The sequence below is a fragment of the Lampetra planeri genome, chromosome 78, assembly GCF_965212315.1.
Source record: "Lampetra planeri chromosome 78, kcLamPlan1.2.h2, whole genome shotgun sequence".
Taxonomy (NCBI): domain Eukaryota; kingdom Metazoa; phylum Chordata; class Hyperoartia; order Petromyzontiformes; family Petromyzontidae; genus Lampetra; species Lampetra planeri.
The window spans coordinates 2,949,827-2,975,616 of record NC_136183.1 but is presented as its reverse complement, the minus strand read 5'-3'; the positions used below and the strand labels follow the sequence as shown (position 1 = coordinate 2,975,616).

At 44.2% G+C, this 25,790-nt stretch overlaps 1 pseudogene across 1 annotated transcript in view; it reads right to left on the bottom strand.

Annotated features, from left to right (window-relative positions):
* LOC144738235 (uncharacterized) overlaps positions 1-25,790 on the bottom strand; it is a 58,371-nt pseudogene that overhangs the window by 20,728 nt on the left and 11,853 nt on the right. Inside the window, exons 2-3 of the transcript XR_013589189.1 lie at positions 18,334-19,845; positions 2,772-3,838 (exon numbers count right to left, since the gene is read on the bottom strand). The product of XR_013589189.1 is annotated as an uncharacterized LOC144738235 (transcript). The remainder of the gene's footprint in view (positions 1-2,771; positions 3,839-18,333; positions 19,846-25,790) is intronic.

Genomic DNA, 25,790 nt, shown 5'->3' with positions numbered 1-25,790 from the left:
TGTTGCCGTTGCTGGACAACAGTCGGAGTTATTACACTACACTAGTACAGCACACCAGTGTGCTGGAGAACAAATCGCGTAGTGGCGGGTTTCACCAAACATTGAAATTAACGCAATCTAATTATGGGCATCTTCTTGGTTTTTTCGGTAAAGTCACGTAGAAGGGAAGTAATAAAATAATAAAAATAAAACATAATAAAATAATTCTCACGACGTTTTGGCCACAACGCAAGCAGCTGTCCTCAGGTGAAAACCAGGTCTATCGAGGTGACAGCGTCTGAATAAAACAGCACCATGCTTGGAGCATATATGTAAGCTGGGTTGGAAGGGGGGGAAAGGGCGCCTTGACAAAAGAATTTGCATATCAAGAGGAATTTAGCATATTTATGGGAAATGCAGGTATGTGATTAGTACTACTTATGCCCGTGCATTATGCAGGATTAGCAGCATCAAAGGGAGGGGATATGGGAAATGCAGGTATGTGATTAGTACTACTTATGCCCGTGCATTATGCAGGATTAGCAGCATCAAAGGGAGGGTATAGGGGTAGCATTAATAAAGGGAAGGAGTGTTAATAGTATGTAGCTGCAGTAACTAAAACCACCACGTAAACAACTAAAGTATAAACTACATAGTATCATCAGTATACTAAATATACTCTACAATAAGCTGAGTTACTAACAGTAAGTAATACATTACAATTCTACGTCGTAAAAAATATAATATGCTTCCATCTAAACTTTATTCTCTTACATCACACGAGTCTACACCATACTATATACTGCCATAGACAAACCCAACGTTAAATTACATACTGTATTGCTATAAAACCACTTTATACATTGTAATATTACACTATGTATTATTCTACCCACCCTAATGTATATCAGACTGCTGTATATTCACTATAGAATTACGATACTATATATTACTTTGTACATTGTATTAAGCATATACATTTTATACTATTTGTCATTATACACTGTACCATTGACCATCGTGTGAAAAATACTAAGAGGAAGCAATGAAATATGTCAATGGGAGAGTAGGGAGAGGAAACTTGCAGCGGAGCAAAGAATCCATTCCCTGCGGAGAATACAATGCCAGTGAGTGGAACGCGGTCTGAAAGTCCCAGTAAACATGAACACAATCAGTTAAGATCCGAAATGGTTTATTACGTCCTTCCAATGATTGCTAAGCCAGAATCCATCTTCTCGGTTGAAATTGTCTCTGTGTTTGTATATGTGGATCGCCTCATGAACGAATCTCTCATGGTAGCCAGATGGCTTGCAGAGAACCTCTGTCTTGGAGAAGTCAATATCATGTGAGCCCACTGAATTGTAACAGTGATCTGCCACGGCTGAGGTGTTTGTCCTACCGTGTTTCAAGTCTGCTTAATGTTCACGGATGCGGTCCGAGACACGTCGTTTGGTTTCTCCAATCTAACTGCTACCACAGAGGCAACTTAGTTTGTAGACGCCAGGGTACTGTATGTCTGGAACCACATATTTTACAGACGGGACCAGATCACGGATTTTATGTACTGTGTTGAATCGAACCTGGATCTTGTGTTTATCAGGATTTTGGAGATCTTTTTTGTGACCCCAGCAATGTAGGGTAAGGTGATGGTCTCGAAAGGCTCCTCAACAGGATCCTTCTTGATGGTTGGAGTGATGGCTTTGCGGATTGTGTAGTTGGAGTAACCATTAGCCTTAAGAGCTTGGCGTACGTGTTTGAGTTCACTGGCAATGTGTTCCTGGTCGGATATGCATTGGGCTCTATGGTATAGAGTCTTGATGAGGGAATTCTTCTGGGATGGTGGTGGGAATCCGGTTTTAGGTAAGCATCCGTTTGGTGGCTTTCCTGTAGACAAAGTGGCTCATTGAACCATCAGGTCTCCTTTTAATTAGGACATCCAAAAAGGGTAGCTTGCCATCTTTTTCGACTTCCATGGTGAATCTGATGGCTGGGTGTATGAAATTGATGTGGTCGAGAAGTTGGTCTAGAGCAGGCCGGCCATGTGGCCAGATGACAAAAGTGTCATCTACGTACCTCTTCCATAAGGTCGGGCGTAGAGTGGCAGTCTAGATGGCGTCAGTCTCAAATTTCTCAAATTTCTCCATGAAAACGTTGGCTACTACCGGAGATAGGGGTGCCCTCAGTTTGCTTGTAGAAAGTTCCATTCCCCGACCTTATGGAAGAGGTACGTAGATGACAAAACAATAGAAAAAAAATCAATCAATGTAATTTTATGGAAAAGGCATACATACAACATGCTCTTCGAGTGTTTGTGATGAGATGATACGAAACAACTGAGTTGCTGAGGCGATTAAGCAAGCACCATATAAATGCTAAAATTATTATAACATAATAAAACATAGAAAATGCTTCGGAGCTTATTGGCTCTGGCTCCTGGTTAGAGATCTACCCTACCCACAGGTCCGCAAATACTGGCTGCTCTTACTTTGCAGGTTGAACCTAGGAATTGAGTGTGCAACTTAACGTTATTTTAATAAAAGGCCTGTGACAAAGGTGAATCTATTGGAGCTTCATGAAGCTTACACATCTACCGGGTCTCCATTTGACTTTGTATTGTCTAAGAAGTCCACCCACACCTCCACTTCCACAAACTCCTGGGAGTTGCCTCGCTCTGCCTCACAGTCAGAATTCTCCTCCTGCTTCATGTCGCCTCCATCGATGTGAAGGTCCGATTTTAGAGTTGAATCTTCATCTTCACATTTTACCATCGCTTCATAGCTCTTCACGATCACTTTCTTCACATTTCACCTCTTCAAAATCCACCTTGATACATTTCATTGCGTCCAAGCTGGAATTAAATTCTGGTTCTTTTTTCAGCAGGGATGGGTTCATTGCAGCACTTGGACTTACACAAGCCGATTTCAGACTCCGCTCCTTGGGGATCTTCTGATGCCTGTGTGTTCTCTGGTGTCGATGAAGAACTGATGACTGTGCAAATGCCTTCTCACAGACATTGCACTTGAAGGGTTTCTCTCCTGTGTGCGTTCTCTGGTGTGTTTTTAGATGTGATGACTCTGTAAATGCCTTCTCACACAGAGTGCACTTGAAGAGTTTAGCTCCCGTGTGCGTTCTCTGGTGGCTCTGAAGATTTGATAACGCTGCAAATGCCTTCTCACACACAGTGCACTTGAAGGGTTTAGCTCCTGTGTGCTTTCTCTGGTGGCTCTGAAGATTTGATAACGTTGCAAATGCCTTCTCACACACACTGCACTTGAAGACGTTATTTCCTGTGTGCGTTCTCTGGTGTGTTTTTAGATGTGATGACCGTGCAAATGTCTTCTCACGCAGAGTGCACTTGAAGGGTTTAGCTCCCGTGTGCGTTCTCTGGTGGCTCTGAAGATTTGATAACGTTGCAAATGCCTTCTCACACACAGTGCACTTGAAGGGTTTATCTCCTGTGTGTGTTCTCTGGTGGCACTGAAGATTTGATAACGTTGCAAATGCCTTCTCACACACACTGCACTTGAAGGGTTTCTCTCCTGTGTGTATTCTCTGGTGTATTTTAATATTTGATGACTGTGCAAATTCCTTCTCACACACAGTGCACTTGAAGGGTTTCGCTCCTGTGTGTGTTCTCTGGTGTATTTTAAGATCTGATGACCATGCAAATGCACTTCCACACACAGTGCACTTGAAGGGGATCTCTCCTGTGTGCATTCTCTGGTGTGTTTTCAGATGTGATGACTGTGCAAATGCCTTCTCACACACAGTGCACTTGAAGGGGTTCTCTCCTGTGTGCGTTCTCTGGTGTATTTTAAGAAGTGATGACTCTGTAAATGCCTTCTCACACATGGTGCACCTGAAGGGTTTCTCTTCCGTGTGTGTACTTTGGTGTGTTTGAAGATATGATGGCTTTGCAAATGCTTTATCGCACAAAAGGCTCCTGAAGGGTTTCTCTCCCCTGTGTGTTATCTGGTGTCGTTTCAGAGGAGATGAACCTGAAAATACCTTTACACACAAACTGTACTTGAAAAGTTTCTCTTCCATGTGTGTTCTCTGGTGGATCTGAAGAGTTGATGACCGTGCATATGCCTTGTCACAACACAGTGCACTTGAATGTTTTTTCTCCTGTGCGAGTTCTCTGGTGCTGTGTCAAACTTCCAGTACGATCCGTGCTGTTTGCATACTGGTCGAATTGTTTCCTTCTTGTACCGAGCTGCGCCGAGTTCCTTTGCTCCATCAGACCAATTCTGCAGAGGAAGAGTCAGAGGAAGCGTCAGCTGCAGACAGAAAAACATATCCACACCATCTATGTCAGTATCAAGGCACAGAGGAATGCACATATATACAGTCACATATGACTTACACATCTATACTTATTCATATATTCATGATACTTTATAGTGAAAATAATTCCCCAATTCATCACGTGGGCTGTTAAAGGCACACAATGAGAGGGCCAATGGTCATAAATAGGCCTGGATGCTCTAGTATCTTCAAAATCAATGTTTACCCAAAACTCAATGCACAAAATTTCGGCTGTCTAGCTATGAAAGGAATATTTAAGAAAAATTCAGCTATAATAGCAAAGTGTGTTGAAAATAATACTATTTGTATTATGCAAAAATGCATAAATGAATGTTCAATCGAAACTTTGAGGTGGAAGCCAGGCTCAGATTTGTTTGAATGCTCGGATGAACAGATCTAACTTCAGCTGCATATGTGCTGAGATATTTTTCTGACTAACAAAAAGTCCCAGAGGAAAACTAAATTAAACGATTGTTTTGATTTAACCTACATGTTCAATAGTTAATATACTTTACGGCAAATACAAACTTGATACTGTCACACACCCACATGGTAAAAAGGTGGTGGTGTGTTCAGAACCATGCCTGGCCACCTTCATCTGCTCAGTATTAATGCTTCCTCACACTTCACCATGTAATTAATTCAAGATGAATCAACATAGCAGGGGCCCACAATAAGTTCAGCTTTCACTTACACTATGTAACACGATTTTCGTCCCTGGATGGCTAGTGTCATTTTGTATTGGTTATGCCCACAAACTTTCCTTTTGTGACCAGGACTTTACGTTAAGGAATGACACAAATGCACACATTTTCTCATTGAAAATAGGTACATTTCAAAATATCACTGTCCTGGTCACAAAAGCAAAGTTTGTTGGGAATAATAGCCATTTTCTGTACTCTTGAGGCACAAGCAATTAGAAAATAACACTTACTACGCAGGGACAATTTTTTTTTACGCAGTGTTATCAATCATGTTTGCTGTCAGCGATAATCAAACTAATTGTTGAGTTCATAATGCAGTGAAATAACTGCGCTACAGCTCCCTATAAAGATAAACTCTTAAATACACATGCATTTCACATGTGTGATAAAACAGGTCAATGACAAGCGACTGTGTCTCCGTCTCTTTATTCTTCAATATGGACAGCTCGCGTTCCGCTCCCCTCAGTCACTCCGCGGCACGTCGCAGACTGACGTCCCGCTCCCGCGCGGCTCTCACGCTTCCCCGCTCCCGCGCACCACTGGCCAAAAGCGCGCTGGGAGCTGTCTCCGCGCTGCCACGTGGCCGATGGCTCGAGGAGACTCCCGACGTGGTCCAGCTTCCAGCTCCCACCAACTGACCACGAGCCCCTTCCGGCTCCCCCTTATATCCCATTTCCACATCACCCAGACTCCGCCCTTCGCCACACCCCTTAAGAACCTTCCAGATAATACCCCTCCCTTAACGCCCCCCGGCTCCACCCCCAGACCCTGCCCCCAATACTTCGTGGCGCCTGATTGGCTTAGGGCTGGGGCAGCGAAACCTTACATACGCTCGCATTACACATGGATCATTAACATCTGACCTATAAACGTCATTATTTCTATCTGTGTGTCTGTCTGTGTACAAAACTTGCGAAGGATTTGGTTAAAAAAAAGAACCCAGGTACCACGCCATAAGCCCTGTAAGTGAGCCAGTGCTATTCCATTTTCGCATCCGTCAACTTTACAGTAGTTAAATTTAACACGTAGTGCTAAAGTCACATACATAAAAAAAAACTATTTACAAACTTATTTATAAAAGTTCGCGTGTGCATGGGTACGTCCATGTGGGTGTGTGAGTCCATATATGTGTGTGCGTTGTGTCTGTGCGAGTTCGTGTGTGTGTATGTGATGAGTCAGATGCCTTCTATGACCTCTTGTCACAGGTGCTAGCTCAAGTGGCCCCATGGGATAGAGTCATCTTGTTGGGTGACTTCCATGCCCGAGTTGGTCATGATGCTGGCACCTGGTCTGGAGTGATTGCAAGGCATGGGCCAGATCAGCTCAATAATAACGGTAGGAGGCTGCTCGATTTTTGTGCAGCCCATGGGCTTGTAATTACCAACATGCTGTTCTGGCATCGGCAAATCAACAAAACATCATGGATGCATGCCGGGTCTAAGCAAGAACATCTTCTGGACTACATAGTGACGGAACAGTGGATGCGGGCCCATGTCCTTGACACCAGGATCTACCGTGGAGCTGATCTGCCCATCGACGTCTCAAGATGGCGGCGGCGTGTGCAGCGGTGTGTGAGTTGTGCTGCGTGAGTGAGTGTGAGCTGTGCATGAGAATGAGCTGCGTGTGAGCTGTGTGTGAGTGTGTGTGAGTGAGCTGTGTGTGTGAGTGAGCTGTGTGTGTGTTTAAATTTTGTTTAAATTGAGATTGGCGGGTGCAGGGGGGTTTAATCGAGACGCCTGCCCTGTGCATTGTGCTGTGAGGAAGGCCCGTTTGCAGACACGTCGCCTCTATATATATTGCCAAACGTGTTTGCGTTTTTGTCTTGTGCACCACTGCCTAAGCAGCAGCATCACGCAACAGGCTGTTATGCGGCGTGTGTGGCTTACGGTTAAGCGGTGTGTGTGGCTTAACGACGAGTGAGGGAGTGAGGCCTTGCCTGGATTGTGCCGAGGCCTCCCCCTTCACCCCACCCCCCCGCCGATTGGAAGCAGTAGCGCAGCGTGGGGAAGAATAAACTCAACTTAAAAAGATACAGCTAAAGGATAAAGCCTACGTGTTCGACAAACTAAACTTGTTCTTTGTTCTAATGTTCACGCTGTCAACTCGCCGACATCTTCGAGATTTTAACGGAGGCTGCTTGGTTGAGGATTCGAAATAACCACCTCACCACGATCACTGTGGGGGTATCGTGAGTAACCGCAGCAACAACTACTGAAGCTGCAGCTGTGCCACGGGTGGGGCGGAGGCAGCGGCGGCGGCTGCAATCCGTCAGGGCTGACTCGTGGCGGTGGTCACTGCGTGGAGAGATGCCACACGGAGGTTGCGGCCGAGCTCGCGCTCCCCACGCACCCCCCTGCTTGCCTGGATATCCCTGCCGGCGAAGATGCGATGCATAGAGACGCCACCCACACCGAGGTTGCGGCCTAGCTCGCTCCCCTCACACTCCTCTAAACATTCTAGCACACGGGCGAGAAGCCGTGTATGTGTGACGAGTGCGGCAAGACATTTCTCAACGCTCGGCCTACAAGTATATATATGTTTTTCTTTTCGCTTGTGTGTTAAACTGTGTGCAATTCTCCTGCTGTGTATCCTACTGCTGTCCTCCCAGCTATATCTAGTGCCACACTCAACTCTACAAACGGCTACCTGCCTAACTTCGCGTCCATACTTGTTGCTCAATTTTCCACTACACCTGCTAATGAAACAGCTTATAGACACTTCTAACCCTATCTTTGTCCCATTACTTCACCAGTACTCCTTCCAAACTTCATTCTGCTCTTAAAAATATCACCAACTGCGAGCTGCTGCTATTCGTCCAATGTTCGCCGCTCTTCATCCTTTCACAGAAAATACCTGTGCAGACTATTAATTCTACTTTTCTTGTTTCTGGGTGGTATTGAGCTTCATCCTGGCACAAATGTCAAGAACTCATGTAATTCTGTAGATTTTTCTGGCAAAAAAGGTGTCGGTGTTCTACATGTCAACATTAGAGGGCGTGTGATTAAATTAAGTCAACTAAAACTTGAAGTGGCAAATCTGGACCGGGCCATTTTTTGCCTAACAGAAACATTTCTCACTCCTGCCGTTAATGACTTGCAGATTACGATTGACAACTACAACCTTTTTCGGCGTGACCGAGGATCTAACAGAGGTGGAATTGCCATCTATGTTCGTAATGCTATTGCATGTTCACCAGCTCACTCCTTGTTTAAAAAATGTTGCTTTGAAAGTCTGGCTCTCAGAATAACTCTCCCAAATAATCAACAGATATTGGTAGTGTGCTGCTATAGACCGCCTAGTGGGAAGGATGTTGAAGCTACGTCTGCACCGAGAGAGCTTCTTGGGGGCCTCCCTAAAGGTGAAATAGTTTTAGTGGGTGATCTAAATTGGAATTGGCTAAACCCACCGACCGTGGCCACAAATTTTGCAGATGAATTTAGCCTGTTTCAATTAATAAATGTCCCCACAAGACCAAACCTAAAAAATCCGGGACAGCCATCTCTGCTAGACGTCCTATTGACAAATGCCCTTCACAATTTCGCACTGACTTGTGCTCTGGCTAATAACACTCCTTCATATTTGGGGTGAGATCATCAGCCAGACCCAAAGCACCCCCTAAATTGGTTGAGAAGCACTCCGAGAGAAACTTTAGCATTCAGGCATTTACTAATGATGTGCTTCACTCAGATATTGACAAGGTCTGTGATATCCCCAACCTGACTACAGCTTGGGAGACCTTCAGATTACACATTTCTCCAAATTATTAACAAACATGCTCTGTTTGTATAGATTTAAAACTAAAGGCAAATGCCCACCATGGTTTGATCCTTTGATTACTAAGCTTATGAAAACTAGGGACAAGGCTTGGGCATGTGCTCAGAAAATTAATTTGATCAATGACTGGCAAGAATGCAGGATTTTAAGGAATAGATGCGTCAAAAAATTCGGCATGCAAAAAATGCCTACTTTTCCTCCACTCTCCGGGAATCACGTGGAAATGCCAGGATCTCCTGGAAAACAAAAAAATGTATCGAAAAGGCATCCAAAACAGATAATCTGCCCGTTGAGCTTAACCGAAATGGGGAATATTTTTCAGAGCCCAAAAAAATTGTTGACAAATTTAACCTGAATTTTTCTGAAGCTGGTAACCTTTTAAGTAATGTACTGGGAGTCACCCCTGCTCATGCAAATTCCTATACCTCTGTCCAAACATTAAACGAATTTAGTTTCCAGCCAATTCACGAAAGTAATGTTCTGAAACAACGGTCCTACCTCAAAGGGTCCTCCCCTCTAACGGAGCAGATAGTATTCCCGTCTTTGCTCTGCTAACTGTTGGTCACCTAATATATAAACCTATAGCCCATACTTTCAAAGAAGCATCAGTACCTCTAGAATGGAAACATTCCTATGTTCATCCACTTCACAAAGGGAGCCCTAAAGATGTTCCAAATAACTACCGACCTATCTCAAATTTGTCCCCGTTGATGAAAATTTTAGAAAAATTATTGAACTACCAAATTAGCAGTTTCCTGTCCGACAACATCTAAAACAATCTGGGTTCCGAAAAAAATACAGCACCACATCTGCTGCATTAGTAGCCTTATCAATATGTAGTACTGCGCCAGTCTTTTTCTTGACTTATTAAAAGCCTTTGATACAGTCTACCACAACACCCTGCTTAGTAAACTAAGTTGCCTCGGTTTCTCCAAACACGCAGTAGAATGGTTAAAAATGTACCTCTTTTCTCGCACCCAAACTGTATTCACAGATGGTTGAAGGTCAGTGTTAAGATAACAAAAGGGATTCCACAGGGTTCCATCCTTCGGCCCCCTCTTGTTCTCTCTTTATGTCAATGACTTGGGCATTGATAGATCATTCCAGGGTACATATTTTTGCAGATGGCACGATACTGATTACTGCTGGCCGCTCTCTGGATGACGTGATTGCTAAGCTCCAGGGTGATTTCAACAAACTACATCAGCTAGTTGCTCTTAAACTAGTTCTGAATACCTCCAAAACAAAGGTGCTATGCTTCTCACCAGGACTAAAGCAGGAAGTTCTTTTTCCCCAATTACATTCCTTAAATAATGATAAAATAGAGCAAGTCAATATCTATAAGTATCTTGGGGTCATCCTGGATTCAAAACTGAATTTTGAAGATCACATTGATCATATTGGTAAAAAGACAAAAATAAAAATTGGTTTTCTGTATCGACACAAGCACTGCTATGTTCCGTTAGGAATTGATCAAATCTACCATACTGCCTCTACTTGATTACTGTGACATCGTATATAAAACAGCTCCAAGTACTGTACTGAAGAAGCTTGACTCAATTTATCACTCGGCCTTAAGATTTGCATTGAACTGCTCATATAGGACTCACCACTGTGATCTCTACATTGGGTCAAACTTAACATCTCTTAACGTTCGACGGCTTGTGCACCAGATCTTATTTATTCACGATGTACTTACAAAAAAATCTGCAGACTACCTGCTGGTTCTACTCTCTGTTTCGAAGATAAAGTATGTGACCTAAGCTCTTCGCTCTTTTACTAGCTTTACATTCCGTACAAAAACTGGAGGAAGGGCCTTTGCTATTGATGCCCCCAGGGTCTGGAATGCTATTGCCAATAAACTGCAACTTGAATCACTACCTATGAGATCTTCACTCGAAACTCCTCTAGAGAAGTTGTACACCCCTAGTTGCCACTGCTATTCAGTGGCCTAAAATCAAAAGTTTCGCTCCGGATGACCGCTGCAAAGTATGATCTTGTGTTTTGATTTAGTGTGCTGATCTTTAAAGGTGCATTGCACATTTTTGATAATCCTACTTATGGAGTGACTCATGCAGCCAGCTATGGCTTCAGGGTTTGGTGGTACATGTTGTTTATGTCGTTTATTGTGAAATTTCGGTCACAGTTCCTATGATCACTGTTAACATTGTTTTTATGGCTTTATTTTGGTTTTAGAAAAGTTTTTTGGTTTGGCCATGTTTGTTTGTAGTACGGAGTTAAACTGATGGCTTTAATCTAAGTTGTCTTGTGGTTGTTGTTTGACTTGCATCCCACTGGGATTTTTGCACAGTGTCGGTGTACGGTGCTTTTTATGGAAGATTTTGCTATTTTTTCCTGGATGTTTCTGTTTGTGCATAGTCACTTTAAGATGTTTTCTTGTTCATGTTTTTTATTTGTTGCGGTTGCACCCGATTCAAGAGCTGAATGGCTCACAGGGATATACCAAATAAATTAAACTGAAACTGACTTGTCATCTGTAAGATGCGCCTGCCATTCTTCCACTCCAGTGGTGGGTGTACACCCAGGACCCCATTCAAGCCCTTAGTGGCATTCTCAGCTAGCTGATGAAAGTTGCAAGTGAGCAGTAAATCTTCGCTTGCGGCTGGGATTGGCATCATCTCCCACTCATCCTGATGTCGAGGGGAAATGGGCGAGGTTTAGGACTGTGGCTCATGCTGCTGCAATGGCTGCTTTGGGTACACGGTCCAGACCTCCCCAGAGATCCTGGCTGACAGAGGAGGTGTTCAAGCTGCCTGAGAAAAAGCGACAGGCCCACTCTCATCGGCTACAGCATCCCACGTCGGAGAATGAGGAGGCATACCGCAGCCTTCGCTCAGAGGTTTGGAGAGCCGTGAGGCACTGCAAGGATGGGTGGTAGTCGCAGGTTGCTGAGTAGATGGAATCTGCCTCAATGGCCCCCGATCACAATTCGCTCTTTAATTCTATAAAAAAAGAAACCTGCAGCGCCACACCTATTACCATCATTAGGGGAAACAGTGGTGATCAAATCTCCGACCCCCAGGAACAGCTTTGCAGATTTGCTGAGCATTTCTGTGAGGTCCTGGGGGAGGGGACATCCCTCAGCCTGTATAACGTGGGAGAAAGTGGGGATGACCCTGCTGAGGCTGCGGTGCCTCAAATATTGTAAGAAGTCACCCCCTGTGAGTGGCTGGCAGAGGTGCCATCTGTTGAGGAAGTACTGAAGGTGATCCAGAGTCTGAAACCAGGAAAGGCACCGGGCAGAGATGATCTCCCAATCAAAATGCTGAAGGTGGCGTTTGTGCAGACTGCCCTACAGTGAGGAAAAAAAGTATTTGATCCCCTGCTGATTTTGTACGTTTGCCCACTGACAAAAAAATGATCAGTCCATCATTTTAATGGTAGGTTTATTTGAACAGTGAGAGACAGAATAACAACAACAAAATCCAGAAAAACGCACGGCAAAAATTTTATAAATTGATTTGCATTTTAATGAGGGAAATAAGTATTTGACCCCTCTGCAAAACATGACTTAGTACTTGGTGGCAAAACCCTTGTTGGCAATCACAGAGGTCAGACATTTCTTGTAGTTGGCCACCAGGTTTGCACACATCTCACGAGGGATTTTGTCCCACTCCTCTTTGCAGATCTTCTCCAAGTCATTAAGGTTTCGAGGATGATGTTTGGCAACTCGAACCTTCAGCTCCCTCCACAGATGTTCTATGGGATTAAGGTCTGGAGACTGGCTAGGCCACTCCAGGACCTTAATGTGCTTCTTCTTGAGCCACTCCTTTGTTGCCTTGGCCGTGTGTTTTGGGTCATTGTGATGCTGGAATACCCATCCACGACCCATTTTCAATGCCCTGGCTGAGGGAGGGAAGGTTCTCACCCAAGATTTGACGGTACACGGCCCCGTCCATCGTCCCTTTGATGCGGTGAAGTTGTCCTGTCCCCTTAGCAGAAAAACACCCCCAAAGCATAATGTTTCCACCTCCATGTTTGATGGTGGGGATGGTGTTCTTGGGGTCATAGGCAGCATTCCTCCTCCTCGAAACACGGCGAGTTGAGTTGATGCCAAAGAGCTCCATTTTGGTCTCATCTGATCACAACACTTTCACCCAGCTGTCCTCTGAATCATTCAGATGTTCATTGGCAAACCTCAGATGGGCATGTATATGTGCTTTCTTGAGCAGGGGGGCCTTTCGGGCGATGCAGGATTTCAGTCCTTCACGGCGTAGTGTGTTACCAACTGTTTTCTTGGTGACTATGGTCCCAGCTGCCTTGAGATCATTGACAAGATCCTCCCGTGTAGTTCTGGGCTGATTCCTCACCGTTCTCATGATCATTGCAATTCCACGAGATGAGATCTTGCATGGAGCCCCAGGCTGAGGAAGATTGAGTTATGTTGTGTTTCTTCCATTTGCGAATAATCGCACCAACTGTTGTCACCTTTTCACCAAGCTGCTTGGCGATGGTCTTGTAGCCCATTCCAGCCTTGTGTAGGTCTACAATCTTGTCCCTGACATCCTTGGAGAGCTCTTTGGTCTTGGCCATGGTGGAGATTTTGGAATCTGATTGATTGATTGCTTCTGTGAACAGGTGTCTTTTATACAGGTAACAAGCTGAGATTAGGAGCACTCCCTTTAAGAGTGTGCTCATCTCAGCTCGTTACCTGTATAAAAACACCTGGGAGCCAGAAATCTTTATGATTGAGAGGGGGTCAAATACTTATTTCCCTCATTAAAATGCAAATCAATTTGTAACATTTTTGAACATGCGTTTTTCTGAAAAAGTTGTTGTTATTCTGTCTCTCACTGTTCAAATAAACCTACCATTAAAACTATAGATTGATAATTTCTTTGTCAGTGGGCAAACGTACAAAATCAGCAGGGTATCAAATACTTTTTTCCCTCACTGTACATGACATCATAACAAGTCTGGACCACTGAATGGGTTCCGCAGGACTGAAAGGATGCCCTAGTGGTCCCGCTCTTTAAGAAGGGGGACTGCACAGACTGTAACAACTACAGGGGTATCTCACTCCTCAGTGTGCCAGGAAAGGTCCTGGCAAGGATTATTCAACATCGCCTTGCTAGGCACGCCGAGGAGAGGCTTGCAGAGCCCCAATGCGGTTTCAGGAAAGGGCGGTCTCTAGCTTTATTGACCTGGTCAAGGCCTATGATATCATCAGTAGGCCTGGGCTCTGGGTTGTTCTTCGTGATTTCGGAGTCCCTGACCCTCTGCTCACGATCATTAAGGACCTTCATGATGGTGAGCGGGCCCGGGTAAAACTAGAAGAATCACAGTTGTGTTCGTTAGTTTCTGAAAACGCTTGTCCTGGTGAGGGTCGTGGTGGCAGCATGCTGAGTAGGGTGGTCCGGGTCTCTCTTTCCCTGGCGAAAGACTCTAGCTCATCCTGGGGAATTCCAAAGTGTTCCCAGGCCAGCCAAGCAACATAGTCTTGGGCCAGCCCCGGGGTCTTCGCCCAGAGGGACATGTCTGGTAGAGTTCCAGGGGGAGTCTATTGGGGGGCATTCTTACTTATATTCTATATTGATATCACCCATAGAGCCAGGCCCAGGGTTGTGTTCACAAAACAAGCGCCTCGTGGCTGTGTGACCCACGTAACTCAGGCCAACTCGAATTGGCTAAGTGGTGCCATCCTGTGCGTCGAACATCCACAGGATGAAGGGTGAGGGGCGGGTGCGACTTTGCGCTTGTGTAGATTTTTTGTGAACCAAATTGCGCCAACACACCCCAAACTTTCCATGTGTACTCACGGGGGAGTTAGTGTTTTTCGTGCTATTTTTAGCTTACCTGCTCACCTTCAACACCTGTACCACCTGCACACCCCCCCGCTCCTCACCTCCCCCCCTCACTTTCTCTTGCCATGTGTTAAAGCCTGGGGCATTCTCACTACTTCCGGTTTGCCACACATGCAAACACATTTTGACATTTCATCTACTAAAATTCCACGCACTCACCATAACATAAGTGTCTCCACTGCACTGCTATATTTGTTCTCACAGATCTCCTTGCATGTCTGACAATACTAGACAGGCTCACCAGCATTGCAACAATGTCATCAACACCAAGATGCAAACCCTGCAAGGTGATGATGGCTACCATTTCCTAGTCCGCCAAACTGACCCAGCAACAAGCTTGCCAAAACAACATAAGATTTCCGCCATGGAGGTCTTTGCCTTCAGGATCATGGTATGAAACGGCGGCTTCAATATCTTCTTGAGATGCAAAGAGCTCTTCCACCAATTTGTCGACATGTATGCCAAAATTTAAGCTTCATTCAATTAAACCCATGAGATGGGAAAACATCCAACATTGTCTATCCTGAAGCTCTCCAAGGGCAACGTATTTAAAAGCTGCCCTCATTATTAAACAAACAAGCCCTGCGATTATATAACACAACCGAGGAACCGTTACAAAAAACTGATTTACCGACTTCATTGTTAGAAATCAATTATTCTAACAAAGCCAGCATGGCAAGACATTACTCATGTTTGATCAATATACTTTCAATGATGTTTGTGCGTGAGTGGGGAGCGGTAGTGCAACGCTTAGCATGCTGAGCTATAATCCCAGCGAGCCGATTTATATTTCCACACAGCCAAGCCACAACATTTGGCTATGGCCTGATGAAGCTGGTTGTAATTACTGGTGAAACGTCGTACTCAGATTGTAAATGTTGTGGCTTGGCTCTCCAACACACAATCGGTGTTCTGTACTAGTGACGAATTGGCCATATTCTGTTTACGTGATAAACCCTTACTACTCTTTGGTTCTTTCGGTAAAGTCACGTATAAAAAAAATAATAATAGCATACTACGACGTTTCGATTGCAACACAAGCAATCATCATCAGGTATAAAAGAAATAGCAACAAAAATTTAACCAGAAAACTATAGACAGACATATAAGCAGACAGATATCACAAAGATACAGAGAGAGAACACGTATCGGCACAAAGAGAGAGATCGTTTCTGTGACGAGGCCTTAAATAAAGAGAGGGGGGCGATGGCGGAGAGAGGGAGGGGGCAAAGAAAAAATTAGCATGTCAATGAGTACGACGACGTGTGGTACGGTACACGCAAGCTTGAAAATTACGAAGACGACGCGTGGTACGGTACGCAAGCTTGAAACTTAGGTGAACGGGAGAGAGACACACTAAAATTAAATAACCTAGCAAAATATCGAAATGTAATGCAACAGAGAGTCGGTCAACACACAATTAACGCATAGCCTGGTTGATTACGTATTTCAAAGATTGCTAAGTTAGAATTTAAGTGTGAAAATTCCAAAGAGAGGACACAGGCAGAGAGAGAAAACAAAAAAACCAGAGAGAGAGAAAAAAAGATAAGCTTAAAACTTCCCCGTAGAAGTGGTTCAATCTTAATTTGGAGCTTTCGTGACTGCAGGGATTACTCTTTGGTTATTTCGGTAAAGTCACGTATAAAGATAAATTAATAAATTAAATAATAGCATACTACGACGTTTCGATTATTGCGGCGGTGTAACTGAATAAATTATGTTAATGACACGTGCCCATGTCCAATGATGCGGCGTGGATGCTCAACCCTTCGCAATGAACTCGCGACGGTATGCATGAATACATTTTGTTAATGAACCAAATGTGAATGAGCGTAGCTTTGCTTAAATAAGGATTTTTACTGGAACGGAAATCGGCAGTGACCAACCAGACGTGACGTCACGCTCAAAAGCGCGCTGGAGGGTTGGGGGGTCGAATACCTTGGTGACATGACGTCACTAGCGAGGCACATCTGCCTCAGGCGTCTCACACCGATGAGATATTGCGGAGTTATGACGTCAAGAGCGGGGGTTTGAGTTTATTTAGATTCCTTTTCCATTGCTCCCTCTCATGAATATTGACCCCTTGGGTGCGTGAGCTCAACAACGTGAACACTATTGTGTGTGTACACATGGTGAGTGTGTATACACTGTGCGTGCGTGTACACTGTGCGTGTGTGTAATCTGTTTGCACAGGAAGGGGCACAGGTGGTGGATCGGGCAGTCATCTCAGTCAGTCGACCCGTGGCACCTGCTGGGTCTGCCCCGTGACCTCCTGCCGGCGGGCGTTCGACACTTCACGTGGCCTTAACGTGCACGTAGCCTGGCACAAGCGGCGCGGTGACATCACCGCCACTTAGTGGCGAATGGCGGTTGTTCTTGTTACTGTGTATACACTGTGTATGTGCAGACTGTGTGTACACTGTGTGTAGATTGTGTGTACACAATACATGTCTACATTGCGTATGTGTGGACACTCTGGGTGGTCCGAATCAGTCGGGCGGCATTATCTTTTCATCAGCTGCCCAATGCTGTGTGGAAGCTACCTGGTCTATCGCTCCGCATGAAGCTCCGGGTCTTCTCGGCAACAGTCATGCCCTCCATTCTATAGGAATGTGAGACGTGGACCCCTCTAAATGGAACATTTGCGTGAGTTAGAAACATTCAGGCTGGCATGCCTACACTCAGATTGAGGGAAGCCAAGTGGTAGCGCATTCTCTATTTATTGCGGAGGTTCAAGGTTCAAATCCGACAGGCACCCGTCTACTCCAGTAATATTAACCAAAATATGCACCATCTGCTTAACAGTGAATGTAAATCAAACTATCGTGACATTCAAAACGCACAAGTCATTGCATGTTGGTGTCATTCTCAAAAATGTGGTTAATTACAAATATTATCTAGAAATGTAATGTAGATTACACATCAATTATCGCCCCCTCGTGACACTCATGCCCACATGGAGGCTGGTGCAGGGCCACCTTATGCCACACATGGCCAGCTGCCACTTGGGGGTGATCTTCCAAGTGTTTGTGATTATTATATTATATAAAACTCCCGAGTTGCTGAGGCGATTAAGCAAGCACCATATAAATGCTAATATTATTATAACATAGTGAATGATTGGGAGCTTATTGGCTCTTGCTGCTGGGTAGATATCTACCAAACCCACAGGTTCACAAATACTGGCCGCTCTTAATCTGCAGATTGAACCGAGGAATTCAGTGTTCAGCTTCACAGTCTTTCATTAAACTATTAAAGGCCTGTGACAAAGGTGAATCTATTGGAGCTTGTCTCAAGCTTACACATCTACAGGGTCTCCATTTGACTTTGTATTGTCTAAGAAGTCCACCCACACCTCCACTTCCACAAACTCCTGGGAGTTGCCTCGCTCTGCCTCACAGTCAGAATTCTCCTCCTGCTTCATGTCGCCTCCATCGATGTGAAGGTCCGATTTTGGAGTTGAATCTTCATCTTCACATTTTACCGTCACATCTGCACTCTTCACTGCCGCCTCTTCACATTTCAACTTCGCCTCTTCAAATTTCACCTTGATACATTTCACAGTGTCCAAGCTGGAATTTACGTCTGGTTCTTGTTTCAGGAGGGATAGGCTCATTGAATCACTTTGACTTTCACAAGTCGATTTCAGACTACACTCCTTGGGGATCTTCTGATGCCTGTGTGTCCTCTGGTGTATATAAAGCTGTGGTGACTGTGCAAACGCCTTCCCGCACAGAGTGCACTTGAAGAGTTTATCTCCTGTGTGTGGTGTCTGGTGTCTTTTAAGATCAGATGAACTTGAAAATGCCTTCCCACACACACTGCACTTGAAGGGTTTCTCTCCTGTGTGCATTCTCTGGTGTTTTTTAAGATGTGATGACTCTGTAAATGCCTTCTCACACATAGTGCACTTGAAGGGTTTCTCTCCTGTGTGTGTTCTCTGGTGTCTCTGAAGAACTGATGACTTTGCAAATGCCTTCGCACACACACTGCACTTGAAGGGTTTCTCTCCTGTGTGTGTTCTCTGGTGTATTTTAAGATAAAATGAACTTGAAAATGCCTTCCCACACACACTGCACCTGAATAGTTTCTCTCCTGTGTGTGTTCTCTGGTGTCTTTGAAGATGTGATGACAGTGCAAACGCCTTCCCGCACAGAGTGCACTTGAAGGGTTTAGCTCCTGTGTGTGTTCTCAGGTGGCTCTGAAGATTTGATGACTGTGCAAATGTCTTCTCACACACACTGCACTTGAAGGGTTTCTCTCCTGTGTGTGTTCTCTGGTGGCTCTGAAGAACTGATGACTGTGCAAATGCCTTCTCACACACACTGCACTTGAAGGGTTTCTCTCCTGTGTGTGTTCTTTGGTGTTTTTGAAGATCTGATGACTTTGCAAAAGCTTTATCACACAAAAGGCACCTGAAGGGTTTCTCTCCCCTGTGTGTTCTCTGGTGTCGTTTAAGAGGAGATGAACCTGAAAATACCTTCCCACACAAATTGCACTTGAAAGGTTTCTCTTCCGTGTGTGTTCTCTCGTGGTCGTGAAGAATTGTTGACCGTGTAAATGCGGTCCCACACACAGTGCACTTGAAAGGTTTTTCTCCTGTGTGTGTTCTCTGGTGGCTCTGAAGATTTGATGACTTTGCAAATGCCTTCTCACACACAGTGCACTTGAAGGGTTTCTCTCCTGTGTGCGTTCTCTGGTGTTGTTTAAGATGTGATGACCGTGTAAACGCCTTCCCACACACAGTGCACTTGAAGGATTTCTCTCCTGTATGTGGTGTCTGGTGTCTTTTAAGATCAGATGAACTTGAAAATGCCTTCCCACACACACTGCACTTGAAGGGTTTCTCTCCTGTGTGTGTTGTCTGGTGTTTTTTAAGATGTGATGACTCTGTAAAGGCCTTCTCACACATAGTGCACTTGAAGGGTTTCTCTCCTGTGTGTGTTCTCTGGTGTCTCTGAAGAACTGATGACTTTGCAAATGCCTTCTCACACACACTGCACTTGAAGGGTTTCTCTCCTGTGTGTGTTCTCAGGTGGCTCTGAAGAACTGATGACCATGCAAATGCCTTCTCACACACAGTGCACTTGAAGGGGTTCTCTCCTGTGTGAGTTATCTGGTGCCGTGTCAAATTTCCAATACGATCCGTGCTGTTTGCATACTGATCGCATCGTTTCCTTCTTGTACAGAGCTGCGCTGAGTGCCTTAGCTCCATCAGACCAATTCTGCAGAGGAAGCGTCAGAGGAAGCGTCAGCTGTAGACAGAAAAACATATCCACACCATCTACATCAGTATCAAGGCACAGAGGAATGCATATATACAGTCACACATGACTTACACATCTAAATTTATTCATATATTCATGATATAGTGAAAATAATTCCCCAATTCATCATACGGGCTGTTAAGGCACACAATGAGAGGACCAATGGTCATAAATATGCCTGGATGCTCTAGTATCTTCAAAATGAATGTTTACCCAAAACTCCAAGCACACAATTTCGGCTGTCTAGCTACGAAAGGAATATTTATATTAAATTCAGAAAAATTCAGCTAACATAGCAAAGCGTGTTGAAAATAATACTATTTGTATTATGCAGATATGCATAAATTAATGTCCAATCGAAACTTTGAGGTGTGAAGCCAGGCTCAGATTTGTTTGAATGCTCGGATGAACAGATCTAACTTCAGCTACATATGTGCTGAGATATTTTCCTGACTGTTTCCATTCTTATAAAAAGTCCCAGAGGAAAACTAAAATAAACTATTGTTTTGATTTAACCTCCATGTTCAATAGTTATTATACAGGGTGTTTTAAAAAGATTGACCGGATTTGAAATCGCTATATCTCTGCAACCACGAATCACCCATTAATGAAACTCTTAACACTTGAAAGGGCGGGGCATAGAGTTTCAAATGATTACCGCTAGATGCCTCTCTCAGCGCACAAACAGCCCCGAGCCTCAGTCAATCGCAAGATGGCGACCCCGCAACACAAGGCGTTTTGCATTCTGCAGTTCAGCAGACTGAATCCGTAATTGCGGTGCAGCGTGCGTTTCAACGGCGTTTTGGTATTGATCCGCCAATGTCAAAGAGGATTCATCGTTGGTACCGACAATTTGAGGAAACAGGCTGTTTATGTAAGGGGGAGAGCACAGGGCGACCACGCACCTCAAAGGAAAACGTGAGAAGAATTCAAGAGTTTTCTGCGTAGCCCGCACAAGTCCACTCGTCGTGCCAGCTGAGAACTTGCGACTTGTCATACGACTGTCTGGTGTGTAAGGCAACGCTTAATCATGAGGCTATACCGGTTGCAAATGGTACAGACTCTTCGTGCAGGTGACAAAGGAAAGCATGTAGAATTTTGTGATGCGATGTTACAGAACATGGAGGACGACAGCGTCTTACCGAGTTTGATTTTTAGTGAAGCAACGTTTCATCTAAGCGGTAAAGTTAACCGTCACAATGTGCACATATGGGGAGAGAATCCACACGAAACTGTAGAGCATGAGCGTAATTCCACGAAAGTAAACGTGTTTTGTGCTGTTTCTCAAAGAAAGGTTTATGGCCCTTTCTCTTTTGAGGGAAACACAATTACGGGGCAAGCGTATCTCGAAATGCTGCAGAAATGGCTCTTTCCACAACTTGATGAATATTCCGATGACTTCATTTTTCAGCAAGACGGAGCACTGCCACATTGGCACCTGCAGGTTTGACGTTTTCTAAATGACACACTGCCTCAACGTTGGATAGGTCGCACGGGACCCCAGGCCTTGGCGCTACACTCTTGGCCCCCAAGATCCCCAGACATCACACCCTGCGACTTTTTCTTGTGGGGATACGTCAAAGACCGTGTTTTTGTGCCACCATTAGCGACTCATCTGGATAACCTCAAAAACAGAATCACGTCAGTGGTGACTTCAGTGGAAAAAGATACTTTGAGAGGCGTTTGGGACAAATTCAACTATCGTCTTGATGTTATCCGTACAGCAGGTGGAGGGCACATAGAGCATTTATAAAATGGGTAGTAAAACTTGATAACTCATTAAACCGTTTGTAACTTTTTGTGTAATTATAACATGTTGCCATTGTGAAATATATTGATTTTAAATTAGGTCCCTATTTTTGAAACACCCTGTACATTACTGCAAATACAAACTTGACATTGTCACACACTGGCATGGTAAAAAGGTGGTTGTGTGTCCAGAACCATGCCTGGCCACCTTCATCTGCTCAGTGTTAATGCTTTCTCACTTCACCATGTAATGAATTTAAGATCAATCAACATAGCAGAGGCCCACAATAAGTTCAGTTTTCACTTACACTATGTAACACGATTTTTGTCCCTGGAAGGCTCGTGTTATTTTGTTATTGGTTACGCCTAAAAAGTATAGAAAATTGGCTATTATTCCCCACAAACTTTCATTTTGTGACCAGAACTTTATGTGAAGGAATGACACAAATGCACACGTTTTATCATTTAAAATAGGTAAATTTCAAAATATCACTGTCCTGGTCACAAAAGCAAAGTTTGTGGGGAGTAATAGCTATTTTCTGTATTTTTGAGGCATAAGCAATTAAAAAATAACACTTACTACCCAGGGACAACATTTTTTTTTGGTTACGCAGTGTTATCAATCATTTTTGCTGTCGGAAATAATCAAAATAATTGTTGAGTTCATAATGCAGTGAAATAACTGCACGACAGCTCCCCACAAAGTTAAACTCTTAAACACACATGCATTTCATATGAATAATGAATATTTTATGTATAAATGTATTTTTTTGTCTGTGTGTGTGTGTGTGCGCACACTTGCAGGGATTTGGCTCTCAAACGGTGGGGTTTACGTTGAAAAATATAGCCAGGCACCACGCTGTAAGCCCCGCGGTGAGCAAGCTCTTTGATTTAGTGTACTTTTCGTTTATTTATGTATTTAATAGCGCGCTATCGACCATACCAACTCACACGCGTTCGGTGGGGGGGCCTGCCAAGTCACACATGTTCGGTGGGGGTGTGGGTGAAATATGCTTTAGCGTTAAACATGCTATAAAAAAAAACACTAAACACCGAGGTAAATTCTTCACAGTGTGATGTCCCCACCCCTCCACCCCAATGCATGCAGTTACTAATATAGAGTTGGTAGATGCTACTATAGGCCATAGATATTACTGCACAAAGGGTGGGGGGATCGTGGGTGGAAGGGGTGAGGGCTAGCGGCCCAGCCCCCAGCCTGCCAAGTTGCCATCTCGCCCGGATCGGCAATATCGGTGAGACCGAGGGCTCTGCGCGGGACTAGGCCTCACCACACCCCTCTGTCAGGTTAATACTTTGTGCTATAGAGTCCATATATACTGCTATAGAGTCAGCTAGTACTGTCGTCATAGCAGGTACCATCACAGTCAGTATGCACTACTGTAATCATTGCAGGTACCAACCACCAGTCTGCACTGCTGTAATCATAGCAGGGACCACCACAGTCTGCACTGCTGTAATCATAGCAGGGACCACCATAGTAAGTATGCACTGCTGTAATAATAGCAGTTACCACCACAGTCAGTATGCACTGCTGTAATCATCGCAGGTACCACCACAGTCTGCACTGTTGTAATCATAGCAGGGACCACCACAGTAAGTATGCACTGCTGTATTCATAGCACGTACCACAGTCAGTATGCACTGCTGTAATCATAGCACGTACCACCAGTAAGTATGCACTGCTGTAGTGAAAGCAGGTTCCACCACAATATGCACTGCTGTAATCATAACAGGTACCACCACAGTCGGTATGCACTGCTGTAATCATAGCACGTACCACCAGTCAGTATGTACTGCTGTAGTGAAAGCAGGTTCCACCACAATATGCACTGCTGTAATCATAACAGGTACCACCACAGTCGGTATGCACTGCTGTAATCATAGCACGTACCACCAGTCAGTATGTACTGCTGTAGTGAAAGCATGTTCCACCACAATATGCACTTCTGTTATCATAGCACGTACCACAGTCAGTATGCACTGCTGTAGTGAAAGCAGGTTCCACCACAATATGCACTGCTGTTATCATAGCAGGTACCACCAGTCAGTATGCACTGCTGTAATCATAGCACGTACCACAATCAGTATGCACTGCTGTAATCATAGCAGGTTCCACCAGTCACTATGCACTGCAGTCATGATAGCTGGTTTCGCCACATTCGGTATGCACTGCTGTAGTGAAAGCAGGTACCCATGCGGGGGTAGAAATATTTTTGAGGGGGAGAGGTCGACAATTATCAGAAACCTTATATATCAGCTATTTACCCCCCCACTTTCTATAACTTTTTGGACTTCTGCAAGCCTGATTTGGAGCTTTCGTGACTGCAGGAATTACTCTTTGGTTCTTTCGGTAAAGTCACATAGAAAGAGAACATAATAAATTAAATAATAGCATACGACGTTTCGATTGCAACACAATCAATCATCAGGTACAAACTGAGGAGAAAACAAACCTACGAAGGCTCCAAGTCTCTCATTGACATGCTAATTTATCTACCCCCGCCCTCTATCTCTCTACCCCCCTCTCTCTCTATTTAAGGCCTCGACACAAAGGCGTTGTTTCTCTATGTGCCTATGTGTGTCTCTCTCTGTGTGTCTCTGTGTTATCTCTCTCTGCTTATGTGTCTGTCTATGCGTCTCCGTGTCTGTTTTTGTCTCTCTCTCAAATTTTATCAATCTTTGGAAGAACGTAATCAACCAGGTAGGGTGTTGACTGTTTGTTAGCCGACTCTCTTGAGTTGTATTGCATTATATTTCTAAGTTTACTAGGTTTGTTTTCTCATTAATTCGTAATTGATTATGATTGCTTGTTGCAATCTAAACGTCGTATGCTATTATTTTATTTATTATGTTCTATTTCTACGTGACTTTACCGAAAGAACCAAAGAGTAATTTCTGCAAGCCTCTTATAATTTTGTTGGTGGAGAAATGGACAAACGGCCCACCGGGCTTTCACAATAGTTTAGTATCTGTGTATGCATATGTAATGTTTTTAAGAAAAGTTTTGAAATATACTCTTTGGTTCTTTCGGTAAAGTTGCGTAGGTAGAAAAATAAAACAAAATAAATAAGTTTTGAAGTATATTTTTCGCCCGGGCAACGGCGGGTACTTCCTGCTAGTCTTACCTATAAATGTGATTGTTTGTCTGTCTGCGTATCGATATGCGACCAAAAGTTGTGAAGGATTTCGCTTTCCAACTGTGGGGTTTACGTAAAAAAAAATTGCCAGGTACCACGCCATAAGCCCCTTGCTGAGCCAGCGCTATTCCGATTTCGCGTTCGTCACCTTTAAAGTAGTTTAATTAGCGATTACATTTTCATTTATTTATTACACAGCGCGCTCGACCATACCAACTCACACACTTTCGGTGGGGAAGGGGGGGCGGGCCCCTACCAAGTTACACGCGTTTGGTGGAGATGAGGGTAGAATTCTCTTTCGTATGGACATTAAGCAAGGTAACACATACACATATTCACAGCTCCCTTCACACATGTGTCACCATGGCTGTTTACTCATCACAAATTGCCTTTTATAGGTTACACATTAACTAACAGGGATGAACCAATGTTGTTAAAGAATAGCCTTATTCTGGACTCTTGAGGCATAAGCAGCCACGCAATATCACTTACTTTACAGATGGCAAACCAATAAATATACTCAATTACGTCTTCAATTTCGATTTAAAGCTTTCGTGACTGCAGGGATTCATCTTCTTGGTTCTTTCGGTAAAGTCACGTAGAAGGGAAGTAATAAAATAATAAAAATAAAACATAATAAAACAATTCTCACGACGTTTCGGCTACAACGCAAGCAGCCGTCTTCAGGTGAAGAATGAGACACTGCCAAGCTAGGAGCTTATATATAAGCTGAGTTGGAGGTGGAAGAAGAAGAGAGCCTTAACAAAAGAATGTGCATATCAAGAGGAATTTAGCATATTCATGGGAAATGCGTAGGAGGTGGGCGGGGGGGTTTCAAAGTCATATTATGCCCATGCATTATGCAGGATCAGCAGCACCAAAGGGAGGGGGGGGGTAGCATTAACAAAGGGAGGGCATGTTAATAGTATGTAGAAGCAATGAAACATGTGAATGGGAAAACGGTGGCAGGAGATCCGCAGCGGAGCAAATAATGCATTCCCTGTGGAGAACACAAGATACACAGTT